The sequence below is a fragment of the Bos grunniens genome, chromosome 20 (assembly GCF_055505025.1).
Source record: "Bos grunniens cultivar Pamir isolate PY7600 chromosome 20, Bosgru_T2T1.0, whole genome shotgun sequence".
Classification (NCBI taxonomy): domain Eukaryota; kingdom Metazoa; phylum Chordata; class Mammalia; order Artiodactyla; family Bovidae; genus Bos; species Bos grunniens.
In genome coordinates this window covers 41,487,183-41,513,503 of record NC_141184.1, presented here as the reverse complement: position 1 = coordinate 41,513,503, position 26,321 = coordinate 41,487,183, and the positions used below count along the sequence as shown (strand labels likewise).

Here is a 26,321-nt window from a genome sequence, read left to right as displayed (position 1 = left end):
CAGGCCATTAACAGTATAACAGGATATAATACTCATGAATATTTGTTCTAAGACAACAGCAAAAGGACCAAGAAAACAAGGATCCAGTGCTCATCCACATTAGCAAAGGATTATTTGCTTTATTAGGAACATCATCACTTGTGTCTTTTATATACTTAGCTGCCCATATGTTTTTAAACTTTATCCAACTTCGAAATTTAGCTATATCTATATTTTATCCAAATCATGTTTTAGTCACTAAAGATACAATGACTAAAGGTATAGTATGTGATAACTGTATACTAAACGCTGGCCATTCAAAGGTAAAATGTTTGGTTTGTTCCTGTGCTTGAATCGTTCTCATTCTAAGTGGCAAACTGACAAATATCAACGACGATACTTACATGTGGGAAATGATAGTAACAAACAGGAACTCTGGAAGGCCAGGGAAGTAGGTGTTAATAACCCTGCCTTTTGTAAGGATGGAAGTAATCGAAGAGACTTCATGGAAGAGGATATCTTATAGGCTCGACCTTTTCTAGAGCAAAATCTTCTAATTAGATCTAGAGCACCAGGACTGAGGTGGCAAAGGCATAGCAAAGAGAAGAGTGGCATTTGCAAGAGGAAATGGACATGTAGTAAATGGTTGCTGTTGCCATGTGACTCAGCTATACTATGTAAGACTTCAGGGAAAGAGGAAGAAGTGATAATGAAAAATAAGGCAGATTTTCTTTTCGACAAAGCTAAAGATTTTCAACCTTACCTATAGGCTATAGGTAAGAGGAGCTATAAATATGGGATTGGAAACAGAAAAGTAAGGTCCCTTAGCATTCGACTATCCAACTATTGAGAGTCTTATGAAATGACCAGGAGGATTGCTTGATACTAAATAATTCAAATTCACTTGTATCATAGCTGCAGTTTGGCGCCACCTGGTGGTCAGTTTCTAATTGGGTATACATACATGCTGGGAAGATCCTGATTCTTGTGGTGGCTGAAACTTCTAGAGCATGGTCTGTAATTCCAGTATGATAACGGCTTAACTCCAGTTCTTTGGGCACCTCATGCGAAGAGTTGACTCACTGGAAAAGACTCTGATGCTGGGAGGGATTGGGGGCAGGAGGAGAAGGGGACGACAGAGGATGAGATGGCTGGATGGCATTACTGACTCGATGGACGTGAGTTTGAGTGAACTCCGGGAGTTGGTGATGGACAGGGAGGCCTGGCGTGCTGTGATTCATGGGGTCGCAAAGAGTCGGACACGACTGAACTGAACTACTGAACTGAACTGAACTGAACTGAATGGCCTCTGCTTCCTTGACTCAATTTCCTGGGCCAGGAGAATACAGGGACCACAGTTTTGTTTTTTTTTTAACTCCTACCCTATCTTCCTTTCACTGTTCTTTTCTCTCCTTTCCCCTCCCACAGAAGACCAGAGGTTATGGGGTGTTAGCTAGAGACAGGAACCAATCCTCAATCCCTTTGTGTTATCATGAGATTAATTGGTTGTAAAGTTAAATGGCTAACATTGACTCTCTACAACAGAAATGAGGAGAGTATTAGAGTGTCTTAAGATATCTTGCTCATTATGTTGAACTGGATCTGCCCTAATCAGTTTGAGGAAACTAGCTGATAAGCATTGCTGGAAGCATATGAAATGGGAAACATCTCTAACACCTATAAAAAGTCACAAAATTGTGAAGAATAAAGCCATCTATGAAATCATCCATTGCTAAATTGGTATGTTTAATAGATGAGGAAACAGTTCTCGAAAGGCTCACTTTTTAGTGTTTATACACAGTCTTGCACAGGACAGCAAGAGCCTGATGAAGCATTGGCTTTTTGCTCTACTTGAGTAATCAGATAGGTTTGGAAAACACATTCATCTCCAATATCCTTTGTATTCTTCTGATCCATAGCAAAGAAAATGAAAGGGAGGGTAGATCAGAGACCATTACATATTAACACAATATAAGAATCGACCCAAATTTTTAAACATCTTAAACACAAATCATGTTCTTGACATTTCAGATATTCTAACTTTTTACCAAAAAGGAAAAAAGAAAAAGTGTATATGCCTTCTTATGTCATGGAATCCACCCAAACTACAAGTTAAAAGTATCAAAATACACTCTAATAGCAAAAACAAAAAACAAAACAAACACACAAAGGAAAAAAAAGAAAAAAGAAAATCTAGGCAAACAAACAGAAACAGTTCTCCCAGGATTTCTAACTTCAATTGTATCCCCCAGTAAATAAACTAGTCAGGGACAACTTCCAGACCAGAGAAATTTGGATTTATTTCTGAATACTTGAACAGTTACCTGAACAGTTAGAAACTGAACTCTCAGATTACTTAATCCTGTAAACAACATCCTCAGTTTGTCCTTTCAAAGATATTAGAGTAAAATGGAAATGACAACTAAATTTGAAAAACATTACTGTTTCTATACTAGTCAGCCTCCAAGGTCATACATGCTTTTTTAAAAACAAATTATGGAAAATATATAGAGATATAAGGAAAACTTAAGTGAATGTGAATAAGTGTTGAATAAGGAAAATTACTGTAACTCCTTCCCATCTCGTTCTATAGTGTGCACTGAATATCTCTCTTTTATGGACACAGAAAAACCCTTACACTGCTGATATTATCCAGAATTAGAGTAACAGGCAGTACTGACCTATGCAATGATATGGGTGATCATGGTTGATGTGGCACTGGCAGAATTATTAAGAAGTTACATTAATTTCCATCTCAGCCTTTAAAAACTCTTTATCCATCCATGTAGCATATGCCACTCATGCCCTGCTCTATATGCCTGGCTTACCTCTGTGCTCACTTGAAGCTAAGTGTTCTATAATCGCTGATGGGGAATGTCTATGTTTCCCTGTCTGAGACTTCTCTCCGGCTCCCTAAGAACTTGTGTAGACTGCCCACAGCTAGGAAGTTCTGGGCAGTCAATGGTCCCAATAATGAGGGGCACAGGTCACTGGTAAAGACCCCACTTCCCTGTCCTTCTGTAGTGTAATTCTCAGTTATGTTCTACACAGTGATCTGGAGGGTTCTCAGTGGGATTGAACACCAGGTATTAACTCATTTGTAATCATACCCTTTATGGGCTCCTCATCCTGCCCATTCTTACACTTCTTGTGAGACTCTCCTCGAAAGTTACGTGCATTCAAGTCCTTGTCACAGAATCTAATTTTAAGGGGAAACCAAGCTATGCTATTTCAGGTATATGTCCAATATTCCTTGTGTTACCCTCTCATCAGTTGCCAATTAATCTAGTTTAATGCCTTAAACAGGCACAGGGCTAGGAGGTGAGAATTTGAATTCGAATCCTGTTCACTAAACGGGTGTCCACTCTGAGACTTAGTTTTGTTGTTTGAAAAATGAGAGGATTGCATTGTGTATGCTATAAAGTGCCATTGAGTTTTACCCTTTATCTTTTGTTATTTTACACTGGGAAAAAACAAAAACAAAAACACCAGCAAACAATAATGGATGGAAGCGTACTCTGTCATAAACTTGTCTGACCACCAGACTATACTTGCACTTCTCACATTATGTTAAGTTATTATTATCTGGCAACTCCACTATGATTTGAGCTCCTTGAGGTTGAGAAAAATGTTTTATTCATCTTCAAATTCCCACATCTTAACCAGTGCCTAACATATTATTCAACAGGTCTTCCCATGTGGTGTTAGTAGTAAAGAATCTTCCTGCCAGTGCATAAGATGCAAGAGACAGCTGGGTCAGGAAGATCCTCTGGAGTAGGAAATGACATGCCACTACATTAATCTTGCTTGGAAAATTCCATGGGCAGAGGAGCCTGGCGGGCTACAGTCCATGGGACTGCAAAAAGTCAGATACGACTGAGCAAATGAGCGTACAAAATATATAATAGGCATTTAATAAATGCATGATCGATTAACTAATAACTATTATGTTCAGCAGAGAAGGCAATGGCACCTCACTCCAGTACTCTTGCCTGGAAAATCCCATGGATGGAGGAGCCTGGTGGGCTGCAGTCCATGGGGTCGCTAAAAGCCAGACACGACTGAGCGGCTTCACTTTCACTTTTCACTTTCATGCACTGGAGAAGGAAATGGCAACCCACTCCAGTGTTCTTGCCTGGAGAATCCCAGGGACGGGGGAGCCTGGTGGGCTGCCGTCTATGGGGTCGCACAGAGTCGGACACGACTGAAGCGACTTAGCAGCAGCAGCAGCATTATGTTCAGAATGAAAAGTGAGGACACTGGCTAGGTTAATGGAAGATAAAATAAAATTGGTACAATGGGACTAGATTCCATGGTGCTCGGAGTGCTGGATCCTGGTCTTAAACCAATGGCTGGATCAAAGCATAAAAAGCTTTTAATCAAGAATGGCATAATGAATGAAATAAGGAGAAATACGTAGGCATAAAGAGAAAAGGTAGCAGAGAGACTGAAGAAAGAAAAGTAATCTATTTAGCTCTCAATTACAAGAGAACTAAAAAAGCCAATTTTCAATTTTCAATAATTATAATGAAATAGAATGTTTGTGTTTATGTGGTTATTAAACTACCAGTAAACCAATAAGCTTCATATATCATCAGCATATGATACTCATAAATAGGTGTGAACTGTGGCACAGTAATTGGCTTCTTAGCCATCCTGTTATTCTGTGCACTTTCAGTGAAAACATTTTTGGTATTACCAAATTGGTGTTACTTTCTTTATTTCACAGTTCTTAGTTACCAGGCTTAGTTCACAAATTCCAACTGTTTTCAAAACTCAAGTTCAACTTCAGAAAAGGAAAATCTTTCCATACCAAAGAGATTCAAAACAGTAGAGAAATCAAAACTCATTTATGTAAATCATTTTTATTGGATTTATTAAAATAAAAAATCTCATTTTTCATAGTCATGACACTTATTAAAAGAACTAATCATTTCAATATGAGTTAATTCCAGTTTACAAAGGCAGAAGTCTGAGAGTCACGCTCAAATTCCCCTTTTGACTAAATCTCCTTGCCCAGTTAGCTGCTTTCCACAAGTTTAACATACATGTTCTTTCTGCATCCAGAACTTGAATTTACCAGTGAAAAAGTGGCCTTGTTATGGCCAAAAATAACAGGAGGTATATAAATACTTCAGAGGATAAATTACTATGGTCCAAGAACCCTTTCTCATAGGCCATCGACTTCTCTCTGTTTCCTTTCTGTTCCTCCTCTTCCTCCTCTCCTGTTTTCTCCTCCCTCTCCAGTTCCCTGCCCTCCTCCTCTTCTCTGGATATTTAAATATCCAATATAAACTGAGTATTTTATTTTATTAAGGAATTATTTTCTTAGGTCCCATCACTTCATGGGAAATAGATGGGGAAAGAGTGGAAACAGTGTCAGACTTTATTTTTGGGGGCTCCAAAATCACTGCAGATGGTGATTGCCGCCATGTAATTAAAAGACGCTTACTCCTTGGAAGGAAAGTGATGACCAACCTAGATAGCATATTTAAAAACAGAGACATTACTTTGCCAACAAGGGTCCGTCTAGTCAAGGCTATGGTTTTTCCTGTGGTCATGTATGGATGTGAGAGTTGGACTGTGAAGAAAGCTGAGCACCGAAGAATCGATGCTTTTGAACTGTGATGTTGCAGAAGACTCTTGAGAGTCCCTTGGACTGCAACCAGTCCATTCTAAAGGAGATCAGTCCTGGGTGTTCTTTGGAAGGACTGATGCTGAGGCTGAAACTCCAGTACTTTGGCCACCTCATGTGAAGAGTTGACTCATTGGAAAAGACCCTAATGCCAGGAAGGATTGGGGTCAGGAGGAGAAGGGGACAACAGAGGATGAGATGGCTGGATGGCATCACTGACTCGATAGACATGAGTTTGGGTGAACTCCGGGAGCTGGTGATGGACAGGGAGGCCTGGCGTGCTGCGATTCATGGGGTCGCAGAGTCGGACACGACTGAGCGCCTGAACTAAACTGAACTGATTTTCTTAGGAGAATGTTCTTATTTTTAGGAGGCATAGATTAAACTGTTTAGGGAGTGGGTGGAAGGAAGGTCCAAGAGGGAGCAGATATATGTATACATACAGCTGATTCACTTTATTGTACGGAAGAAACCAACACAATGCTGTAAAGCAGTTATATTCCAATTTTAAAAAATTGTTTAGGAGTGAAATGTCATTATTTCAGCTACTTCTTTCAAGTGATTCCATATTACTAAATGTGTGTAGGGGCAGGAGAGAGAGAGATGAAGCCAATGTGACAGAATACTAGCAATGTGAATTTAGATGAGTGCATACTGCTGCTGCTGCTGCGTCACTTCAGTCGTGTCCAACTCTGTGTGACCCGAGAAGGCAGCCCACCAGGCTCCCCCGTCCCTGGGATTCTCCAGGCAAGAACACTGGAGTGGGTTGCCATTTCCTTCTCCTGAGTGCATACTAGTGTCTATTATATTATTCTTTCAATTCTTCTATGTTTTCAATTTTTTCAAAAGAATGTATAGGGGAAAATTAAATGAAAAACCTGAGAATCTTAGTCCTATAATTTTATATACCTTTTTATTTAGTTACTATTATGCCATAAGCATTTCCCGCTTGTTTTAAAAGCCCTGTTATAAGTATAAGGAATGTCCAGATAAGGACCTATTGTATAGCACAAGAAATTATACTTAATATATTATAATAGCCTATAATGGAAACAAATTTGAAAAGGAATATATATAACCTAATCACTTTACTGTACACCTGAAACTATCACAACATATTAAAACAACTATACTTCAATAAAAAATCCAATGTAAGGGAAAAAAGGTACAGGTTTTTTAAAAATCAACATCTATATGTTATTGTTGTTTAGTTTCTAAGTTGTGCCCAACTCTTTGCAACCCCATGGACTGTAACCCACCAGGTTCCTCTGTAAATGAGATTCTTCAGGCAAGAATACTGGAATGGGTTGCCCTCTCCTCCTCCAGGGGAACTTCCAGAGATGGACCTCTCCTCCATTGGCAGATGGATTCATTATCACTGAGCCACTAGGAAAGCCCATATAGGTAAATAAAGTGATACAAAAATACCAAAATCTCCTGTTTAATTTCAGGTCATTAAAGAGTAAAGGTGCTAAAAGTAAGCTGTAAATTAACCAGTGTATCATGTCTGTATTTTCTGTATAACTTTGGATTCTCTCCCTTTAGCCATGTGTGCCAAATCATGAACAAATTTCTAAGCACATTTCAGACTAAACATGATATGCTTATATTTCAGAGAGGGAAAATGTTGTTTAGTTAAAAACAAAAACAGAGACATGTAATTCCCTGGCTGCACTCTAGTCCTGAAAGGCAGTACAAAAACTATCTTCTCTTCTGAAAACTAATTTCCCCTATTATAAAAGTTAGAATTGGGCTTCCTAGGTGGGTCAGTGGGTAAAGAATCTGCCTGCAATGCAGGAGACACAGGTTCAATCCTTGAGCTGGGAAGATCCCCTGGCAGACAGCATGGCAACCCCCTCCAGTATTCTTGACAGGAGAATCCCCATGAACAGTGGAGTCTAGGGGGCTGTAATCCATGGGGTCACAAAAGAATTGGCTCCAACAAAAGTTACTGAGCACACATGGTCAGAATTATCTTATAGTTTATTCATTGTCCCCTCTAATAATAGCTTTGCAATTCTGAAAGAACAATTGACTATTTTAAACTCTTCTATTTTAATTTACCATTATATGAGAAATGAGTGACCTAGAATTAATGTAATGATCCAGAGTCTAGATCATCCAGACTACTTTTATAAATATAATGTACACACAAATGATAATTTAGCATATAGATTTTAAGTAACTCCATAATTTTTTGGAATGATACCACCACCAAAATAGGCTGGAGGAGCTCAATCCCTGGCTTCAGAGGCTGGCAGTCTGGACATGAGCAAGTGGTTTAAAATTCCTGCGTTTATATATATTAATTTTTAACTGAACACATGGTCAGAATTACCTTATAGTTTATTCATTGCCCCCTCCAATAACAGCTTTGTCATTCTGGGTGTAAAACACCCAAGTCCAAGGAATCAGAGCAGCAGGAAGACTATCTGAAGCAGTTGGCAGCCAGGAGTTTGATGTGCCCAAGGGCCAGACTCTCCCCTGCTGTGGGGAGTGAAGTTAAGAATGACAGGAAGGTGGAAAAGCTGATCCTGCCTTGAGAAGGGCTGACATGATCCTGATAAGGAGTGTTCCTGACTGTCTGCATACTGCCAAACAGCTACTGTTAAGAAAGGACAGAAATAAAGGAAAGTTATTTAGACACCTGCTGAGAATTGAATTGTCTCCTCTTAAAACTTGTGTATTCTTTGGAGAAATGTCTATTTAGTTCTTTCGCCCATTTTTTGATTGGGTCATTTATTTTTCTGGAATTGAGCTGTAGGAGTTGTTTGTATATTTTTGAGATTAGTTGTCTGTCAGTTGCTTCATTTGCTATTATTTTCTCCCATTCTGAAGGCTGTCTTTTCACCTTGCTTATAGTTTCCTCTGTTGTGCAGAAGCTTTTAATTAAGTCCCATTTGTTTATTTTTGCTTTTATTCCCAATATTCTGGGAGGTGGGTCATAGAGGATCCTGCTGTGATGTATGTCGCAGAGTGTTTTGCCTATGTTCTCCTCTAGGAGTTTTATAGTTTCTGGTCTTAGGTTTAGATCTTTAATCCATTTTGAGTTTATTTTTGTGTATGGTGTTAGAAAGTGCTCTAATTTCATTCTTTTACAAGTGGCTGACCAGTTTTCCCAGCACCACTTGTTAAAGAGATTGTCTTTAATCCATTGTATATTCTTGCCTCCTTTGTCAAAGATAAGGTGTCCATATGTGCGTGGATTTATCTCTGGGCTTTCTATTTTGTTCCATTGATCTATATTTCTGTCTTTGTGCCAGTACCATACTGTCTTGATGACTGTGGCTTTGTAGTAGAGCCTGAAGTCAGGCAGGTTGATTCCTCCAGTTCCATTCTTCTTTCTCAAGATAGTTTTGGCTATTCGAGGTTTTTTGTTTTTCCATACAAATTGTGAAATTATTTGTTCTAGCTCTGTGAAGAATACCGTTGGTAGCTTGATAGGGATTGCATTGAATCTATAAATTGCTTTGGGTAGTATACAGATGGCTAACAAACACATGAAAAGATGCTCAACATTACTCATTATCAGAGAAATGCAAATCAAAACCACTATGAGGTACCATTTCACACCAGTCAGAATGGCTGCGATCCAAAAGTCTACAAGCAATAAATGCTGGAGAGGGTGTGGAGAAAAGGGAACCCTCTTACACTGTTGATGGGAATGCAAACTAGTACAGCCACTACGGAGAACAGGGTGGAGATTCCTTAAAAAACTGGAAATAGAACTGCCTTATGATCCAGCAATCCCACTGCTGGGCATACACACTGAGGAAACCATAATTGAAAGAGACACATGTACCCCAGTGTTCATCACAGCACTGTTTATAATAGCCAGGACATGGAAGCAACCTAGATGTCCATCAGAAGATGAATGGATAAGAAAGCTGTGGTACATATACACAATGGAGTATTACTCAGCCATTAAAAAGAATACATTTGAATCAGTTCTAATGAGGTGGATGAAACTGGAGCCTATATACTAACGCATACATATGGAATTTAGAAAGATGGTAATGATAACCCTGTATGCGAGACAGCAAAAGAGACACAGATGTATAGAACAGTCTTTTGGACTCTGTGGGAGAGGGAGAGAGTGGGATGATTTGGGAGAATGGCATCGAAATATGTATAATATCATATATGAAACGAGCTGCCAGTCCAGGTTTGGTGCACGATAATGGATGCTTGGGGCTGGGTGCACTGGGACGACCCAGAGGGATAGTATGGGGAGGGAGGAGGGTTCAGGATGGGGAACACATGTATACCTGTGGTGGATTCATTTCAATATATGGCAAAACCAATACAATATTGTAAAGTTAAAAAACAAAAAAAACTAGTGTATTGAATCCCTACCCCCACCATGTGATAGTATTTGAAGGTGAGACTTAAAAGTAATTAGATTCAGATGAAGTCATGAGGATAGGGCCCTCAGGATGGAATTAGTCCTTATAAAAAAAGGAAGAGACATCAGAGCACATTCTCTGGCCTGTACAGAAAAAGTAAGAAAGTAGCTTTCTACAAGCCAGGAAGAGAGTTCTTACCAGAACTCACGAAGAACTCAGAGCTGGCATCCTGATCTCAGGCTTCTAAATTCTAAAATTGTAAGAAAATTAATGGTTGTTTAAGCCACCTAGTCTATGGTATTTTGTACTGACAGCCCCAAAAGACTAATAAAACACCCAAGTTACACAGACATTCAAAGTGACAATTACTGAATATGTCTATAATATATCTACTTGCCAATGCAAGGGCCACAGGAGACAGGGTTTGATCCTTGGATTGAGAAGATCCCCTGAAGGAGAAAATGGCAACCCACTCCAGTATTCTTGCTGGGTTAATCCTGTGGACAGAGAAGTCCGGCAGGCTATAGTCCTGGAGACTTAGTAGAGGAGGATATGACTGAGCACACACACACACACACACACACACACGCACACACGCACACACATATTATATATTTTAGAAAATTAAGGAGGCAGTTAAAAATTAATATATACAAACACAGGAACTTTAAACTGCATTAAAAAAAAAAAAAGCACAGCCAAAGAAAGAGTCAGTGAGCTTGGAAATGGGCCAATAGAAAACTCCCTAACTGAAGTTCAGGAGTGGGTTGAATGTCATTGACCCAAAAGAGAGATTTAAATTCTAACTCCTAGAACTTGTGAATGTGACCTTATGTGGTAAAAAGGTCTTTGCAGATGTAATTAAGGATAAGATGAAATCACCCTGGATTTAGAGTGGGCTCTAAATCTTTTACTTATAAGAAAAAGGCAAGAGATTTAAGACACAGGGATGAGGGAAAAGGGATATGAGAATGGAAGCAGGGATTAGAATAATGTACCTATATGCTAAAACACAGCAAAAGTTGCAAGCAGCTCCTAGAAGCTGAAAGAGGCAAGCAAAGGTTCTTCCCTAGAGCCTTCAGAAAGAATGGAGCCATGCTGACACCATTATTTTGGACCTCATAGCTGTAAACAAATAAAGTTCTGTTGACTTAACCCACGAAGTTTGTGATAATTTGTCATAGCAGCCCTAGGAAACTAACACACATGCAAAGAGAAAAAAATAGGGGAAAAAAGTCCACAACAATACATCTAAGAACTGTGCAGCAGTAAAGAATTCAGTTGTCAAAGAAGGAGACATAGGAGATGCAGATTCAATTCCTGAGTCAGGAAGATCCCCCGGAGAAGGAAATGGCAACCCACTCCAGTATTCTTGCCTGGAAAATTCTGTACACAAAGGAGCCTGGCAGGCTACAGTCCATGGGTTCACAAAAGAGTTGGACACTACTGAGCATGTATGCTGCTGCTGCTGCTAAGTCGCTTCAGTCGTGTCCGACTCTGTGTGACCCCAGAGACGGCAGCCCACCAGGCTCCCCCGTCCCGGGGATTCTCCAGGCAAGAACACTCAGTCGCTCAGTTGTGTCCGACTCTTAGTGATCCCATGGACTACAGCCCACCAGGCTCCTCCATCCATGGGATTTTCCAGGCAAGAGTACTGGAGTGGGTTGTCATTGCCTTCTCCAACTGAGCATGTATACACGCCATTATATACCTAACTAGAATACCAGAAAGAGAAGAAAGAGAAAATGTAGGAAATAAATATTTAAAATAATAATACTTAGAATATTATTCTTAGAAACTTCCAAATTTATGACAAACATCAAATCATAAACTTAGGATGCTCAGAGAATGATAAGCAGGATAAATACCAAAAATCTACACCTAGGTACCTCATATTTAAACTGCAAAACCCTGAGACACATGAAAATCTTCAAAGAAGCCAGGGTGGGAGAGCTTCTTTTCTTTTGATTAATTTTTATTACAGTATAGTAACTTTATAGTTTTGTGTTAGTTTCTACTATACAGCAAAGTGAATCAGCTATATGTATACCCCCATATTTTTGGATTTCCTTCTCATTTAGGTCACCATTGAGCACTGAGAAGAGTTCTCTGACGTATACAGGGAACTGTATAACTCGTGAATTATCTCTTTTATATATAGTATCAATAGTGTATGTACGTCAATCCCAATCTCCCAATTCACCCCACCCTCCACCTATCCCCCCTTGGTGTCCATACATTTAGTCTCTAAGTCTCTATTTCTGCAGTTTCTATTTCTGTTTTGCAAATGTGATCATCTATACCATCTTTCTAGATTCCACATAAGTGTGTTAATATGTAGTATTTGGGTTTTCTTTTGACATTCCCTCTATATTACAAGCTGTAGGTCCATCCATGCCTCTACAAGTAATCATTGCAGACTGCTGGTCAGAAATCATACAAACAAGCAAGAACAGAATGGAGTGAAACAGTAAAACTGCTGGGCAAAAAAAGTTAGAATTTGACATCCAGCATCCTGGATTATCCTTAGAAAGTGTAGAATCCTAGCTATTGCAATCATACAAGGAAAAGAAAAACAGATATACATATTAAAATGGAAGACATAAAAATGTCTTTCTTGGTAGATGACATGATTATCTATGTAAAAGTCTGAAAGAATTAGCAAAAATTCATCCTGGAACTAATAAGCAATTATAACAGGTTTGCAGGATATAGATTAATATAAAAAAGTCAATCAGTTGCTTATATACAAGTGATGAGCAAGTAGAATTTGAAATTGAAAACATGATGTCATTTATAGGTGAGGAAAAACTACAAAACTGATGAGAAAAATCAAAGAAGAACCAAATAAATGGAACAATATTCCATGTTCATGGATACAAAGACTCAACATTGTCAAGATATCAGTTCTTAGTCTGATCGATATATTCACCACAGTCCCAGTCAAAATTCAAGCAAGCTATTTTATGGACATCAGCAAACTGATTCTGAAGTTTATATTGAGAGGCAAAAGATGCAGAAGAGTCAACACAATATTGAAGGAGAAAAACAAAGTCAGAGGACAGACACTGACCAACTTCAAAATGTAATATACAGCTACAGTAATCAAGATCGTATAAAGAATAAATAGATAAATGGAACAAAAAAGAGCTCACAAATAGACCCCACAAATATAATCAACTGATTACTGATAAAGGAGAAAAAGCAATACAATGGACTAAAGACAGTTTTTTAAACGAATGGTGCTGTAACAGCTGGATAGTCACCTAAAAAACAGGAATCTAAAGCTTACAATCTTCATAAAAATTTGCTCAAAACAAATCATAGACCTAAATGTGGAACACAAGACTGTAAACCTTCTAAAAGATAAGTTAGAAGGAAACCTAGATGACCATGGGAATGATGACGCTCTTTTAAATATAACACCGAGGCACAATCCATAAAAGAAAAACTGAAAGCTGGATTTATGACTTTAAAAACTTAAAGCTGGATTTATGCTTTGTGAAAGACAATGTCAAAAGAATTAGAAGACAAGTATAGACTTTGAGAAAATATTTGCAAGACCCTATTGTCCAAAATGTGTCAAGAACTCTTGCCATGCAACAATAAGAAAACAAACAACCTGACTGAAAAGTGGACTCACAACTTTAACATATACCTCGTCAAAGAAGATACACCTCTGCACACCTATTCAAATGGCCAAAAGTCAAAACATTGGCAACACCAAGTGCTAATAAGGATGTGGAGGACAGGAATTCTCATTCATTGCTGGTGTACATACAAAACAGTACAGCCAGTCTAAAAGAGAGTTCGGTGGTTTCTTACAAAACTAACGACACTCTTACCATATGATCCAGCTGTCACACTCTGTGGTATTTACCCAAAGCAGTTGGGGAAACTTATGGCCACAGAAAAACTTGCACATACATTTTTTTAGCAGCTTTATTTGTAACTGCCAAAACTTGGGAGCAACATAGTTGTCCTTCTGAGGTGAATGGATAGATAAACTGTGGTACCGTAAATCAATGAAATATTATTCAGCACTAAAAGGAAATGGGCTATCAAGCTATGAAAAGACATGGAGGAACCTAAAATGCACAACACTAAGCAAAAATATTAATTTGAAAAGATTATGCACTGTATGATTCCAAGCATACGATATTCTGTAAAAGACAAAACTATAAAGGCAGTAAAAACACCAGTGGTTGGCAGGGATTGTAGGGGGCAAGGGATAAAATAAGTAACTTGGTATATCTATTTAGGGCTTCCCTGGTGGCTCAGAGGGTAAAGCGTCTGCCTACAATGCAGGAGACCTGGGTTCGATCCGTGGGTCAGGAAGATCCCCTGGAGAAGGCAATGGCACCCCACTCCAGTACTCTTGCCTGGAGAATCTCATGGACTGAGAAGCCTGGTATGCTACAGTCCATGGGGTCGCAAAGAGTCGGACACAACTGAGCGACTTCACTTTCACTTTCATAGCTCTTTAGAGCTTCCCAGGCGGCACAGTAGTAAAGAATCCACCTGCCAATGCAGGAGACACAAGAGACTCAGGTTCAATCCCTGGGTTGGAAAGATCCCTGGAGTAGGAAACAGCAACTTCCTCCAGTATTCTTGCCTGAAAAATTCCATTGACAGAGGGACTTGGCGGGCTACAGTCTGTGTGGTCACAAAGAGTCATACAGGACTGAGCAACTGAGTGCATGTGCACACAAGCGCGCGCGCGCACACACACACACACACACACACACAATTTACACACAGCTATTTACCCAGAGTTAGCCAAATAAGATAAGAGGATACAGTCCTCCAAAGTATAAAGTCTGCCCAAGATTTCTAAAACCTGCAAGTTTGGGAGTTCCCAAAACCACACTCAGTGTCCATAATTTGCTAGAAGTGCTCATATAACTCACCAAGAGCTTTCATACTCATGTGTATGACTTATGACAGGAAAAGGATGTATTATAACCAGTTGTAGGACAGAATCTGGGCAAATTCCAAATGTAAAGCTTTCCTTGTCTTTAGGACGTGTGAGCCTACAGAATTCCTGTGTGCCAACACACAATACTCCATGTGTTGCATACTGCATATTGCAGTCCACGTGGTCCCAAAGAGTTGAACATGGTTGAGCAACTGAACAACATGTCCTGATGACAATGAAGTTCATTCCATCTTCAGTATCCAGATTTTTCACAGGGGCTTCATTATTTAGGCATGATTAGTTGATTGATTTCACAAGTGCCTGAACCAAATCTCATCATCTCTGCCCCATTTCTCAGATCCAGCTAATACCACATAGTCCAAGGGACCCACCACAGCTCACCTCGTAAGTGTAAACTATAAACTATGAAGTGATGCTCAAAGGACCCTCATTAGTAACAAAGATACTCCCATTATTAGGGAAATTCCCAAGGTTTTAGAGATGACCTCACAGGAGCTGGTAACAGAGGCCAGACTTCTCTTTGAGCAGGGCCAAATTCTTCACTATACACTCTTATTATCAAATCAAGTATTAAAAAGCATTTTTAGAAGTAGAGCAGAAACTCTTGCCATATAAGTAAAGCAGGCACCAGATACTGATTTTAAATATGTATTCACAGAATATCTTCCAAATATAAAATAAATTCGATAGAATTATAATAAGAAACAAAGACATTCCTTTTCATAGTGGTATCTCAAATAAACTTGTTTTAATTGTTGATGTGTTAAATGGATAAAGTCAGCAAAGATATAGAATATTTGAATAATAAATTTTAAAATGTTGATCTGTTAGTTACACAGAAAATTTTACATTGAACAGTTGTAAAATATATAGCATTCTCCAGCATACATACACTAGTTATAAAACTTTTTTCACAATGGATATTAAAGAAAGTTTCAAAAAATTTTAATGGAGATATCTAGCAGATAATTTTTTTTCTAGCTGCAATTCAGAAACAGACTTGCAGACATAGAAGACAAAATTATGGATACCAAAGGGGAAATTGGGGAGGAGAGATAACTTTGGAGTTTGGGACTCACATATACACACTAGTGAGTGAAGTCGCTCAGCGTGTCTGAGTCTTTGCGACCCCATGGACTGTAGCCCATCAGGCTCCTCCATTCATGCAATTTTCTAGGCAAGAGTACTGGAGTGGGTTGCCATTTCCTTCTCCAGGGGATCTTCCCAACCCAGGAATCGGACCCGCGTCTCCCGCATTACTAGCAGACTCTTTACCGTCTGAGCCACCAGGGAATACACACTATCACGTATGAAATAAATAGCCAACAAGGACCTACTATTTAGCAGAGGGAACTTTACTCAACATGCTATAATAACCTAAATAGGAAAAGAATTTGAAAAAAGAATAAATATATGTTTAACTGAGTTACCTTGCTGTACAAGTGAAACTAATACAACATTGTAAATCAAGTACCAGTCAGTCAGTTCAGTCGCTCAGTCGTGTCTGACTCTTTGCGACCCCATGAACCGCAGCACACAAGGCCTCCCTGTCCATCAGCAACTCCCGGAGTTTACCCAAACTCATGTCCATTGAGTCAGTAATGCCATCTAACCATCTCATCCTCTGTCATCCCCTTCTCCTCCTGCCTTCAGTCTTTCCCAGCATCAGGGTCTTTTCAAATGAGTCAGCTCTTTGCATCAGGTGGCCAAAATATTGGAGTTTCACCTTCAGCATCAGTCCTTCCATTGAACACTCAGGACTCATCTCCTTTAGGATGGACTGGTTAGATCTCCTTGCAGTCCAAGGGACTCTCAAGAGTCTTCTCCAACACCACAGTTCAAAAGCATCAATTCTTCTGCACTCAGCTTTCTTTATAGTCCAACTCTCACATCCATACATGACTACTGGAAAAACCATAGCCTTGATTAGATAGACCTTTGTTGACAAAGTAATGTCTCTGCTTTAATATAATGTCTAGGTTGGTCATAACTTTCCTTCCAAGGAGTAAGCGTCTTTTGATTTCATGGGTACAATCACCATCTGGAGTGATTTTGGAGCCCCCAAAAATAAAGTCAGCCACTGTTTCCTCATCTATTTGCCATGAAGTGATGGGACTGGATGCCATGAACTTAGTTTTCTGAATATTGAGCTTTAAGCCAACTTTTTCACTCTCCTCTTTCACTTTCATCAAGAGACTCTTTAGTTCCTCTTCACTTTCTGCCATAAGGGTGATGTCATCTGCATATCTGAGGTTATTGATATTTCTCCTGGCAATCTTAATTCCAGCTTGTGCTTCATCCAGCCCAGCATTTCTCATGATGTACTCTGCATAGAAGTTAAATAAGCAGGGTGACAATATACAGCCTTGATGTACTCCTTTTCCGATTTGGAACCAGGCTGTTGTTCCATGTCCAGTTCCAACTGTTGCTTCCTGACCTGCATACAGATTTCTCAAGAGGCAGGTCAGGTGGTCTGTTACGCCCATCTCTTTAAGAATTTTCCACAGTTTGTTGTGATCCACACAGTCAATGGCTTTGGCATAGTCAATAAAGCAGAAATAGATGTTTTTCTGGAATTCTCTCACTTTTTCGATGATGCAAGGAATGCTGGCAATTTGACCTCTGGTTCCTCTGCCTTTTCTAAATCCAGCTTGAACATCTGGAAGTTCACTGTTCATGTATTCCTGAAGCCTGGCTTGGAGAATTTTGAGCATTACTTTACTAGCGTGTGAGATGAGTCCAATTGTGCAGTAGTTTGAGCATTCTTTGGCATTGCCTTTCTTTGGGATTGGAATGAAAACTGACGTTTTCCAGTCCTGTGGCCACTGCTGAGTTTTCCAAAATCAAGTATATTCTAATATAAAATAAAAATTAAATTAAAATATGTGTGTGTGTACTGACATACAAATACACTGGAAAACCTAAGATAAGTGTGATGGGGAGGAGTAGTTGTCAAGCTGTTAGCTTTGTATTAATTTTGGATTATTAGAGGATTTCTTGTTCATACCTTGTTTTTTCTCAAAAACATTAATAAACATGAGATATTCATTTTATAAACTGAGGGAACCAAATGTGCAATTATTGCACACAAAAGTAAAGCTTTTAATAATCACAGGTATTAAAGTATTTTCTTGCCTGTCATTACATTTCTTTGTATCTTTTGGCATAAATATTTTAACTGGTTGTGATTCATCACTTATTTTTCTTTCATAGTATCACCTTACAGGTATAAACTTTCTGCTTGTTCCTGTGATACCAGATATAGACAGAAGGACATTAAGCAAGTAACTCTGTGAAGATAGTGTATCCTGGATTTAACATTTACTCCCTTGACAGAATTATTCATGAAATTTAAGCCATTTCTCTGTAATTCTGGTATACAAACAAAGCTACCTACATATTCTCTCATTTACATTTTAAGACCCAATAATAAACTAGAAAATAAAACATTGAATAAAGCAGTATTAAATAGCCATCATGACCCTTCAAAAATATCTCAAAATATATTCTTGAATGCAAAAGTGTTAAATAAAAATTGTATCTTTTAGTTCATTGAATTTATTAGAAAATCTTTGCTTTTACTTTATGATGGGCAACTGAGTTGAGGATACAATGGTGAGTGAGAGTGAACAGTTTGCGCCCATGCAGACCTTTTCAGCTTAGAAATCAATCCAACGTGACACTCAGTTTAGCCACGCAGAAAATGATGGTACCCTTCTCTTGGGAGATCTGAAAGTACCTGCCTCACATACTACTGTTATTCTCAATGTTTAAAGGGCATCTGAATAAGAGCTTATAAAATATGTAAATGTCCAGCCTTGCCTCCAATGACTTTGATATCATAAATCTGAAAAAGGAAACGGGAGTTTATATTTTAAATAAAAACCTAGATATTTCTGACATAGTTGATCTATGCTCTACAGTTTAGAAAGCGTTTGCATTTGTTGTAACCAGCATTTCTGAGTTTTGCAAAAGTAGGAAGAAATTAGACCTGGTTTTGAATTCCTGGAAGCTCCATTTTCCTGCAATGATTATACAATGATTGTAAGATTTAGAAATAAGTAGAATATTCTATAACTTAACGTCTAATTTAAACTATTATATCTGAGTTGTTGGTGTATCCAGCTTGTTTTGTGTACCATTCATATGTTAAATCCTAATGCCCAATGTGATTACATTTGGCTGTGGGGCCTTTGGGAGTGATTAAGTCATGAGGGTGGAACTCTCATAAATGGTATTAGTGCTCTTGTGTAAGAGACCCCAAAGGGCTTTCCTTGCTCCTTCTGCCATGTGAGGACACAGCAAGAAAACTGCTGTCTATAAACCAGGAAGCAGGCCCACACCAGATACCGAATCTACTGACCTTTTGATCTTGGATGTTCTAGCCTTCGGAACAGTGAGAAATAAACATTTGTTGTTTATAAGCCACCCAGTCTGTGGTATTTCATTATAGCGTATATGCTATAATGAACATACATAGCAGAACAGACTAAGGCAGTACCTGACACCTTTTGAATGGGGTAGACATCCATTGTTTCTGAGATTAGAGTTGGTTGGTACTACCAGTGAAACTCAATGGACGTGAATCTGAGTAAAGTGGTTGATGGTGAATGATGGGCAGCCTGGTATGCTGCAGTCCATCTGGTTGCAAAGACTCAGACATGATTGAACAATCAATAAAACAATGAAGAATACTGCTGTGTTTTGGGTCTGTCAACTTGAACTCTTTTCAAACCTTTTGGAGTTAGTAAAACTAAAAACGCATCTTGCCGAGCACTTTCATTCTTAATTTTTAAACCCATGTGTATTTTAAGAGAAATTTAATCCATATGTTTCTGATTCACTTTAAATCATCAAAATGTTGTTTTGTAAGAACCATTTGATGTCCAAGATTTTCTGAGCTTTGTAAACCTCTTTTCTTAGAAACAGGGTATTGTGTTTTGCCAGAGGTTTGAGTCCTGGTTGAAATGCCAAAATCAGGTTTCAGTGGGTTCCACAGAAAGCTTCCTCTTTCTTTCAACCAACACAAAACAAAACCAAACCCCAGAAGCCAGCTGACACTATTCTCACTTTATCATGACACGCTTTTTCTCTTCAATTTAGTTTGTAGGAATGCACCGGAGGGTTTGAAGCTTTGCTTTGTGTTTACGAAGTTTCTCCAATAGGTTGATTATACAAGGCTTCTGTAACCTTGGGGATTGCTCACTTAAAGCTGTTCAGTTATAATGCAAACCCCAAAGCACAGACTTTTGAAATTTAAAACATATATTCAGACAGAAAAATAAGCAGTTTATATTCAAGAAAGACTCAATTGTTTTCAAAAGGTGTCATTCTATCTTTCCGTTTTTAACTTCTTAATCAATAACAGAAATATATGTAGAAAAGGAGATCATTAACTACAAACTTCTCTATAATTTTTCTTTACAAGTGAAACACGTACTGTCCATACTTGCAAAATGTTATATGTAAGAATTCAAAAAAATTTATTTTCAATACTATTTCCACTCAATGATTTCAATGTAAGAACTTTGCAGGCTTTCAAGAAAATTAGTGTATTAAAATTATTTAATAATAAGTTTTAAGTGCTTGTAAAACACATTACATGCTGCATGAGTAATGAAGCACAAATACATATTAAAATAATTAAGGAAAAATTTTTCTTCCAGTCATTTATTAATTGTCTTTTTTTAAGTACTTATAAAATACACCATAAAGTGTTACCCAGGTTTTCAACTTTTGGTTTACAGAACATCCTGCTTCTTGTTTTGGAGACACTCGACAAGGAAAAACCAGGGTCACTTAACTTGTGGTTTGGAGTCCTACTAGTTTTTCAATTTTCCTTCCTTCTTTGGCTGAACTTTTCGATGAAAATGAGACATTAGAGATTGTGAAACCTGAATAGATTTTGCCCTTGAATTTTGCATTTTAGTTACCCTTATAACCTTGACTTTCAAGAAGCTTAATGGATACTGTTAAGGTTTCAACCAATTTTAATTGTTTGGTTTTATGATTTTTCTTTAATTACTATGTAACCTACAGCTCTCTACTATTCATTAAAATGGTTTTACAAATGACTTGAGGCCTGTTGCTTTGACAAATAAAAACCAGGTTTATTATTCTGACTATAATTGAACAATAATTACAATGTTGATTATCTTTTGTTGGGCTTGCTTAATAAAGCCCTAAGTAGTTTAGCGGGATTTATAGCTTCCAGGATTTGAACAAGAGGTCAGAGAGGTCTTTACTTTTTGCCAGCTGACCTTTTGTTTGAGTTTAAATTAACCCAATTTGTGCTGTTTTTTATATCTGCTCTCCAAAGTCAAGCCTGCACAGTACGCTATATACATCTCTACAGCTAACTTGTCACTTAAAAAAAATTTTTATGTAAATATATAAGTATTTAAAGATCACACTAACTGCAAACACAGGAATAATCACTCCAAACACAGAAATGTAAATGACAGATGCTAGATTAGCCACTTACTTTATAGACTATCAAACTGCTTTCTGCAAAGTCTTAGAAATATTGGTTGTTGAAGATGTTTCTGTTGAAAGCATTTTTTCTATGCATCATTCTGATATTCTTTTTTTTTTTTTATTTCTTTTATTTTGAATTCTGTCCTAAGTTCTGTTATCTTACCTAATTCTAACTTATACTGCTTTTTCATCTTTTATTTTTTTTTCTTTTTGTTTGTTTTTTTTTGCTTTTTAAATTTTTTTTTCCACCACAGGTATACATGTGTTCCCCATTCTGAACCCTCCTGATATTCTTAAATAAAACTATAATTAAGTTTGTTTTTACCAAGAATAAATTCATAATAATCATTAAATCTGATCATTACAAGCCAAGACTAAATTAAAAAAAAAAAATTCTTGTCCATTTGACATACAGGCTTCCTAGGTAGTGCTAGTGGTAAAGAACCCACTACCAGTGTAAGAGACAAACATACGTTCAGTCTCTGGGTGGGGAAGATCTCCTGGAGAAGGGCATGGCAACCCACTCCAGTATTCTTGCCTAGAGAATCCCATGGACAGAGGAACCTGGAGGGCTGCAATCCATAGGGCTGCAAAGAGTCAGACATGACTGACGTGACTTAGCATGCACAAACACATCTGATATACCTTTACTATTTAGCCTATAGAACAGGAAGAAAGGACATAAAAATTATATTATCTTTACAACTTTTACAAGTAGTTCTAAATTTGTTGACCAATATAGTGAACATCTGTCATGTATGTGGTTTTATAGTAACAAAGGAAACTGTCCCTGATGTCCAGGAGTTCGGGGTCAAGACAAGAATATCATGTAATCCTTTCAGCATTATAAAATTCCTTAGACATTGACCTGAGTGCTTTTTGTTACATTATTAGCTTCATCCTCCTAGGGCAAGGCTTTATGAATATCTGTGGCTTTCTGTGGAGAGAAAAGCAATGTTTTATCTAGTTACTATCTTAAAAACTCTATGGCTCTTCTCTGACTGAACAGTACCACTTCATAGTGAGGGGAAATGCTTCTTCAGATGCTTACATCTAGGGTTTCTATTCAAAAATTAGCTACTAATTAGCAAGTCACCTCCAGCTGAGATGTTCGGAACACTGCTTATGTTGTAATGTATGCTCTGATAAATGGTATGATATTTGCTTAGACAGCTTCAGATACAAATATTTTTTACATAGTGTGAGAGAGAAAGAAGTGTGGCTTAAAGTGTTCTGGACTTGGAATCATGTGTTATAGTGTTAGTTTTACTAATTGTAAATGGGAAACTTACCATCCCTAAACTTATGCCCTTATGTGTAAAATGGTGATGATACTTATCTACAAGGTTTTTTAAAATAATTGAACTATAGTTAACTAACAGTGTTATATAAGTTTCAGGTTAACAATATTTTTGTAGATTCTGCTTCATTTAAAGCTATTACAAAATAATGGCTATATTTCTCTGGGCTATATGATATATCCTCGTTGCTTATTTATTTTATACATAATAGCTTGTATCTCTTAATCCCCTATTCCTATCTTGCCCCTCTCCCTTTCTCTCTGTTTGTTTATCATGAAGATTAAGTAAGATTAAATAGTTGAAAGCTCAAGGCACAATGTCTACCGCACAGAAAACAATCATTAAACATTAACTGGAGCAGAAGCGAATGCAAAGCATCTACCACTCCTTTCAGCTACAAGCATCATACAGTCAGCTGTTTCCTGGAATATCAAAACAGGAAAGACAAAATGTAATCTGAAATGCAAAAGTAGGAAGCCAAGAGATACCTGGAGTAACAGGAAAATTTAGCCTTAGAATACAAAATGAAGCAGAGAAAAACCTAACAGAGTTTTGCCAAGAGAATGCACTGGTCATAGCAAACACCCTTTTCCAACAACACAAGATAAGACTCTACACATGGACATCACCAGATGGTCAATCAGATTGATTATATTCTTTGCAGCCAAAGATGGAGAAGCTCTACACATTCATAAAAACAAGACTGGGAGTTGACTGTGGCTCAGATCATGAACCCCTTATTGCAAAATTCAGACCTAATTGGAGAAAGCAGAGAAAACCACTGGGCCATTCAGGTATAACCTAAAAGTCCCTTATGATTATACAGTGGAAGTGACAAATAGATTCAAAGGATTAGATCTGATAGAGTGCCTGAAGAACTATGGACAGAGATTCATAACATTGTAGAGGAGGCAGTGATCAAAACCGTCTCCAAGAAAAAGAACTGCAAAAAGGCAAAATGGTTGCCTGAGGAGGCCTTACCAATAACTGAGAAAAGAAGAAAAGCAAAAGGCAAAGGAGAAAAGGAAAGATATACCCATCTGAATGCAAAGTTCCAAAGAATAACAAGGAGTGTTAAGAAAGATTTCCTGGCTAAACGCCCGGGTGGAGGAGGGCTGGCTCTTGCTCTCCAAAGCGCGCTATGCCATGGGCGCCAAGTCAGTAGGGCCCCTGCAGTATGCGTTCCCACATGGAGCCCCAGGTCCGCGTCGGCACCAGCGAGGCTCAGGACGGACTTCAGACGTTCTGGATGGTGAGAGCCGGCACCCAGACTCCAGAGGAGGTGGGATCCCGCGAGGCAGCTCTGCACAGGCGCAAGGGTCTCCCAAGGACCCCAGAGCCAGACTCCTCCCCAGCTCCCCAGAACCCTTTGAAATGGTTTGGAATCCTGGTTCCTCACAGTCTGCGACAAGCTCAAGCCAGCTTCCGGGAGGGTCTGCAGCTGGCTGCGGACATGGCCAGCCTTCAGAGCCGCATCACCTGGGGTCGAAGCCAGCTCCAGGAACTCCAGGAGAAACTCAAGCAGCTAGAACCCAGGGCCCTGACCTGTCACCACAGAAGCAAGGCAGTGGGAACAGCTATTCTTCGATGTGGCTCCCTTATCAGCCCTTCCTCCTTCACAGATTGCCCGCCACCCCAACTAGCTCCTGCTCCTTAATACTTCTCTGGTCTGCATGTTTCCAACTTTGTTAGGTGGGAAAGTCTGAAGAGGCAAACTGCATAATGTTCAAGGTTACTACTGTGAAACCACTTGTAAACTCACATTGTCCCAGGACACATCCATGTGGAGCAGTCACAAAGCTGTTAGGTTAGTTCATATTATTGAACAATAACAACTTCACGCATCAATTAGCTGTGGTTTTTCATTACTGGATGAAATACTACACAGCTAGTGGCAGGGAAGGACAAGAAATAGGTGCTTCAGTTTCTCCAGATCCTTAAAACTGACTTTGATGGGGGGCAAAAAACATACATAGCTACACAGATCAGGACAGAATGATTCTGCGTTGATAGAAAAACACACGTATCTGAGTAGATGGGAAATGCTTAGCAGGTTTTAAGCCAGAAAGTAAAAAGGATCTGACCTAAATTTTCAAGGGAACTCTTTCAAAAGACCATTCAGGTTTTTAAAAGACTGCCTTTCAAGAATGAGTCTTTTAATTTGTTGAGGGGCCAGAAACTCTGTGTCCTGGCTTCATTTTTCTATGGGCTTGTTGATATTTTTAGCAGTTTCTAGGAGTTTATGGGGGATGTTAGTTTTTTGTTTATAATATGAGCTGTAGTTTTTGTGTTTTAACTTCACTTATGGTGGGTTGTTTTTTTTTTTTTAACTTTTTATTATAAAACACATTGCATTAAACTGCACAGAACAGTTGAATAGTGTAATGAGTAAGGTGAAAGCTCTCTCAGCTCTTGTGTTTAAATCAAGTTTCTTAGAACAGTTGAAATTATCAGGTAGCTATTTTATGATTTCTGGCTTTGGGATTGCAGTTGATGGGATAATAGAATTCTCCAGGGTTTTCCTCAAGAACTTTTGTATTCAAGTGAAGTATAGGGTGAGTCCTGCACTCAACTTCTTCTTTTCTACCATAGTTCATACAGTGGACCATCCTTAGCGCTGATTTGAAATGCCACCCTTTTCTTTTGATTAATCCCAGTGTTGTATACCCCTACCATATTTTGGCATTTCCATTTTTTTCATTGATCTTAATGGAAGTTAAGACACAGGTACCACAGTGTTTTAATTCTTGAGCCTTTAATAAAAATATACTTGAATCGCTGCTGCTAAAAAAAAAAAAAAAGAAAGACTTCCTAAGTGAGCAATGCAAAGCAATAGAGGAAACGATAGAATGGGAAAGACTAGAGACCTCTTCAAGAAAATTAGAGATACCAAGGGGACATTTAACGCACAGATGGGCTCAATAAAGGACAGAAATGGGATGGACCTAACAGAAGCAGAAGATATTAAAAAGAGGTGGCAAGAATACACAGAAGAACCATACAAAAAAGATCTTCATGACCCAGATAATCATGATGGTATGATCACTCACCTAAGCCAGACATCCTGGAATGTGAAGTCAAATGGGCCTTAGGAAGCATCACTATGAACAAAGCTAGTGGAGGTGATGGAATTCCAGTTGAGCTATTTCAAATCCTGAAAGATGATGCTATGAAAATGCTGCACTCAGTATTCCAGCATATTTGGAAAACTCAGGAATGGCCATAGGACTGGAAATGATCAGTCTTCATTCCAATCCCAAAAAGGACAATATCAAAGAATGTTCAAGTCACTGCACAAGTGCACTCATTTAACATGCTATTGAGGTCACGCTCAAAATCCTCCAAGCTAGGCTTCAATAGTACATGAACTGAGAACTTCCAAATGTATAAGCTGGATTTAGAAAAGGCAGAGGAACCAGAGATCAAGTTCCCAACATCCATTGCATCATAGTAAAAGCAAGAAAATTTTAGAAAAACATCTACTTCTGCTTTATTGCCTATGCTAAAGCCTTTGACCATGTGGATTACAACAAACTGTGGAAAATTCTTAGAGATGGATGGGAATACCAAAGCACATTACCTGCCTCCTGAGAAACCTGTATGTAGGTCAAGAAGCAACAGTTAGAACCAGACATGGGACAACA

The 26,321-nt window shown here is 38.5% G+C and overlaps 1 pseudogene across 1 annotated transcript in view; it reads left to right on the top strand.

The window, feature by feature from the left end:
* The window catches only part of LOC147350313 (vacuolar ATPase assembly protein VMA22 pseudogene), a 38,528-nt pseudogene extending 13,071 nt beyond the window's left edge, over positions 1-25,457 (top strand). The window contains exon 2 of the transcript XR_015149083.1: positions 23,747-25,457. The product of XR_015149083.1 is annotated as a vacuolar ATPase assembly protein VMA22 pseudogene (transcript). The remainder of the gene's footprint in view (positions 1-23,746) is intronic.
* The last annotated feature ends 864 nt before the right edge of the window (positions 25,458-26,321 follow it).